Source organism: Suricata suricatta, chromosome 9 (assembly GCF_006229205.1).
Source record: "Suricata suricatta isolate VVHF042 chromosome 9, meerkat_22Aug2017_6uvM2_HiC, whole genome shotgun sequence".
Taxonomy (NCBI): Eukaryota; Metazoa; Chordata; class Mammalia; order Carnivora; family Herpestidae; genus Suricata; species Suricata suricatta.
This window is the reverse complement of record NC_043708.1, coordinates 67,887,604-67,893,451: the sequence shown is the minus strand read 5'-3', so window position 1 is coordinate 67,893,451 and position 5,848 is coordinate 67,887,604.

The window sequence follows — 5,848 nt, the reverse complement described above, 5'->3', positions numbered from 1 at the left end:
GGACGATAAATGCTTTTTCGCTTCTCCAGAAACCTCCAACCCCATATGTCGAGCCTGACTCATAAAAAAGGACCTGTAACCTGAAGAATTAGTTTTTGAGAAAATATATTTTCACCTAAGGAAAAATATATATCTCAGTTCTACTAGTCTCTCAGCTCCTTATTTATTTGTACATCCCCGGAGCACCTAATGCGTGTTTAATACATATGCATTGAATAAATAACTGAATAGCTGAGTTAGTAAATGAATAAATATTTACTTGTATCTGGCTACCAACTAAACCTCATCCAGAAATGTTTAGAGAAAAAAAATCTAGAGATTATCTCATTGAACTCTGCCATTTATTAGAAGCTTGGGCATAGAGGCCTGAAAAAGGAAAATGACTTATCCAAGCTCCAGATCTAATTAATGGCAGGGCAGAATATCAAAGTGACATGTTCTGACTTTAAATCCAGAACCTTTGCCACTATAATATCCAGGCAATTCATGGTAAGTTCTTAGTGTGTGGCATTGTCCAGATATATGTGTTTTTAAAGAGATACACTTGTAGACTGAAAAACAGGTTAGATCAAAGCAAAGCTGTTAGACCACTAAAGAGGCAATTCTTGAGGTTGAGGGCCAAGGACTGCCTAACTACCATCTTAGCCTTGTAAATGGTCAGAATGAGATGATCTGTTTGTACAGAAAGAGAGAGGTCTCCTCTACCCTCCATCCTGCCCATAAACTTGACTGTTCAGGCCCAGACTGATTTGGAGGAGTACTTCCTAGGAGTGCTAGGAAAGTAACAACCACTTATTTACAAACAAGTTTGGCCAAGCTGTAGAACTTGAGAGAGACTTTCAGATGAGGAGAAGGACCTTCTTGTAGCACTTGCCTCACATTTTTTACCCACCTCAGAGGTGATCTGCTGCTTGTTTCTAAGCTGTGAGAATGATCACATGGAGACCAGAGAACCAACCCAGCAGCAGCCTTTGAAGTGCCCTGGCTCACCCTCACAGTGGGGCAACATCTCCTGTCTGTACCTGTCCCACCTTCCTTCAGGCAAATCTTCTCTGGGCCCATTACATTTAAGCAGCTAAAGACTTTCTAATTTAGGTTATATGCAGCTGACTCATAATTATCTATTTCAAGAATGGACCTCATCCTTATGCTGTAGACCCATATGTAATATATACTAATGGATATCTTAAACTCAATCAGTCTAAAATGGAATACTTTTTATATCCTGCTCCCAAGCCAGAAATCTGGGCTTCACCCAAGAGACCTCTTTCGTCATCAATCACATACAATTTGTTACTAAGTCTCACTGATTGATTCCATCTCTAAAATATTTCTCTAATTTTGTCATCACCTCCCTACCTTGTCTTGATTGCCTGCTATTTGTGCTGGTGCAGTGTCCTTCTAGCTGGCATCCCTGTGTCCAGTCCAGCCTCTCTCCCACCTACCTTCCACGCTGCAGTAAAACCCTTCTAAAGTGCAAGTCTGATCCAGGCACTCTCTGGCCTCCATGGTGCTCTTTGGCAGGGCAGTTTGACCCTTCCATGCTTTTCCATCCAGGCAGGATCTTTCATTGTCCAACTCTCCTCAGGGCCTTCCATAAGTGACCTTCTGGAACCATCATGGACCGTTTCTTCTGGAACAAACTATCTCATGTCCCACTCCTCAGGACTTACCTACTCCACACGGTTTCATGTCTGTCTTTTTATATATAGACTTCCCATTGCCTGGAATGACCACCTAAACTCTGTATGCCTTTGTCTGCCCTTGGCTTGAGTGCCACTTGCTCCACTTTCCTGATTCCTATAGCAGTTTTCTACTCTCCTATACCTGGGTATTTCTTAGTTGCAATGCTTATTATGCTACACTACAATTCTTGCTATTGGTTTCATTTCTTTCTTTTTTCCCAACGACTAGCACAATGTCTCGTATTTGAATAATCATTTACATAATAATGGGTGGTTTATGATTAACTTGTTACCATCCCAAGCAATATGCATTGAGCTGCAAGGACTTCCTGAAATAATGCTCTCATCTGAAAGCCTGGAGTTGTCACCACAGTAAGGCAAAAGAAGAATTATTTTGAGACTGGCACAGTTTGGGCACTTAGAAAGTTCTTACAGACCAGAGATTGTCAAAGAAGCCTGTTTCTCTAATCCTTTTTACCTAGAAATTTTATACCAGAGGTCAAGATTCATGACCAATACATGCATTTGGTCAACCATGGCCAAGTCCCTGCCGTGCTTCTGCTGCTTTGCCTTGAAGCTGATGGTACTGTCCCTTCTCTGCAAGGCCACCTACCGTGCTGGAGCAGCGGGCCCACTCATCAGCTCCATTCCACGCACAAGTTAACTGCAAGATATGTTGCCTGAGATTAACTAGGGTCAGACACAGAACAAATGGAATGTCACCTATGGGCTGGCAAACCTACAGAGGAGTCAGGCCATCAGGTAAACTTGAGTTCAGAATCCTCAAAAAGTGGACAGATTCGGTTTGAGGAATTGGTTTCAATGGTGGTCCTTCTCATCTGACTGTGAGGTGGTTTCCGCAGAGGATGGGCCCTGGGGTGAGTAAGACAAAACGCTTTCCGAAAGAAGATCTGGTGCGAACCAGCTCTAGCTTTGGAAAATTTCTCTGCCCAATTACTGACCTGCTCCCCTCTTCCTTTTAAACTACCCCAAAAGGATTAGTTGAATAATTATTTTTTCACTTCTAATGACTTTGTATAAGCAATGTGGAAAAATGATTTTCATCCATTATTTAAGAGAGGAAAAAAATGTTTCTGTCCTCTGACCCTTCTTGGAATTAGTCATGCTGTGCTGGTCTGAGATCATTAAGTCTACTAACACCAACAGGCAACATGAGATTCAGCCGTCTGATCCGTGATGAGCAAGGGTTATTCTGAATCCTAAACCAATGTTTTTATCTTCACCAAACTCCAGGAGGTTAGAAATCATCTCTGTTTAACTGCTTTATTTATAGTAACCACAACACTATGGGCAAATGAAATATTAAAAATTCATTTTGGAGATTATGTCACGTTTTCATTTTAGAGTACAAGAGCAAAAAAAAAGTCTTGTTTTAAAATATCTAGCTTATTACCGACTTAATAAGATCCATATTTTGACATCAACTCTGAATTAAGAAAAATGAAAAGTCAAATTATAATGCGTATGCCACCCATAAGGTATTCCATAATGCCTCCAGAAAGCAGAGCCCTGTGATCTTACCTGCCAATATGGAGAAAATGATATGGGTATAAATCTCAAGTCTGAATAGTCTGGTTGTTGCTTGAATATTCTTTGTTCTTATAGTCACCTCGGAAAATGGGAGTCTGAAAAAAAAAGACATATTCATCAAAGAATTTTCATCAGTCCTACAATTTAGGAAATATTTTCAAGGCAATTTTCAGTACAACTTTTGATACAAGAAACAATTCTAAACCCATTCTCAGCCCATGCTTTGAAAGTATGTCACCACCATTTGAGCCTGATCTGGAAGGATCAATTTAAATCTAATCCATCCTTTGTCATTGAAACAGTTGTACTAAGATCCCTTTCTTTCTCCTCATCTGCTAAATGAGATCATCTTCACCCACTTAAGACATCTTGATGAAGTGTTATGGCTTTTAAGGAAATTTAAATATAGGAAATATATTTTTAAGAACACTCTGAGAATGATTTTATGTTTTCTACCTAAAGATGTAAAATGATATTTAATTTTAGATTTGCATTTCCTCCAAAAAGTATTCATTTCCCAAAATAATATTTGCTGCCTAGAGGGGTGAGGTTATGGATGATTTAGTCCCTTTGCATTCTAAACTCTGTGGTACTTTGTTGTTTTAGAATTAAAAATGAAAAGCAGCAGAGTATCTATTCAACACATATGGACTGGACAGCTTTTCTAAGGCAGGCTCTGCAATAAAGTTACAAAGAATAAGGAGTGATAGAGAATAGACCAGCAAGAATGACAAGGATAGAATGGGGAAAGTACAAGAAGTATATAGACAGAGGGATATGCTGTGCTAAAGGAAGAAAAGACTAAGCAGTAAACTTCAGATGAATCATTTGTTCAACATTTGCTGCAGTTCTACCTTCAACACCACTGTGATTAAGAGTTAGTTTTTCTCATGAGAAGAAATCATTTCCTCCCAGGAAGAGTTAACTGGACTTCCCAGACAGACCTACTTCCTAGGATTGAATCTTAAGGAACCGTTCTCAACAGTGGACATTTCCTCCTCGAATAAACACAGCTGTTTAGTGTCTATAGCTTTTTGGTTCACGCTCATCTCTGTTGAACCCCCTCACAGGACAGGCGCTGTGGCACTGGGGCCAGAACATGACTTTCAGCTCTATCTGTGTTCTCATCTACCTTTCTGTTACTAAGCTTCAAAGAGAGGTCTAATTTAAGACCTACGGTGTGTTCAAACCTGCAGTTCCAGATAAGGATTCTCCCTCTTATATAATGCATTTTAAAATGAGAGCAAAAAAACCCCACACATCAGTGTTGTTTAGCGTTGAGTATTCTTGAAGCCTTAAAATTGAAGAAGGAGCCCAGAGTTTGTGAGCTGCAGTAATTAGTGCTGGTGGCAGTAAGGCTTGTGGCAGAGTTGATGAAAAGAAACCATAATTTCAGTTCAACTCCTGAGGGTCTCCTTTCTGAAAGGGAGACTTGCTATGTTTCTTTTTAAAGCTTGGATCAAATAACTTAAGCAGACGCTGTGACAATACCATTTGCAGAAAGGAACCTATGGTATGACTCACTCACCCACTAAAATGACGCCCTATACACCTACTTGTTCCTTGCCTTTACTTTCCGAGTCCTCTGAGTCAAACCGTTTGAAGATCAGTCTGCATGTCAAATCCCTATGAAAACCTACTTGCAGACAGACATCTTTCCTGTTCATCCTTGTCCATTTCGCCTTTTTCGGCATAGGCAGAGTTATTAACAGTTTACTTATTAACAAGGTCTACTTGCAACAAGACACGTTTTTTCCCCTCCAAGTTAACACAGATAATGTGATATGCTTCACTGCTCCATAATTCCACTCCCTAAAGGCTGAGAGAAGCTTCCTTTACTTTCAGAATCTTAGAAATCCTCCAGTTCATCCCAAGTTTTCTTCCTGAGAGCATCTGCCACTGAAGAGACAAATGTGCAGACCAAGGTCAGCAAACGGTTCTTTGCAACTTTTTACTTTTTCCCAAATCACCTGATTTCATTTGCCTTTGAGAGTACTGGGAAAATTCTGAATTGAATGGAGGTGAATTACTTCTAAGGAATTAAATTGGGTACTCATATTATATCCAAATACCCCTGCAAATAATAAATATACCACCTGCCACATAGTAGGTTTGCTAAATGAATACTCGAACAAATTGCAGAGCTAATGTCTGGGATTATCTGGTTGTACATTATTTTATTTAGAGAAGTTTTATTGAACATTGTGGCAGGCATAGATGCAATGTGCTATGCACCACGACCTTGAATCCATCATCCTGCCTCCAGACTGAAGAGTAGTTTGGTCATTTTAGATAGATGGAAATTTATATTACAGACATACTTCATCTTGCAAAATATGTCTGATTCTAAAAAAAGTATAAAAATGTCCCTTTATTCTGTAATTCTAGACATATTTTTAAATCAGAGAGAAACTAACTCCTTAAAGTTACCCTAGAAATAACTTAACAATCCCATTTACATAGGGAGACTGAAGACCAAACACGGATTGTACCTAAGGTAAAGGGAGTGGTTACAGAGTAAGCCCCCCACCCCCTTTTTGACATGCAGTCTAAGGGTAGTTACAACATAATTACTTTTGCTCTCTCCTCTCAATATTATCTCTGTGAATCTT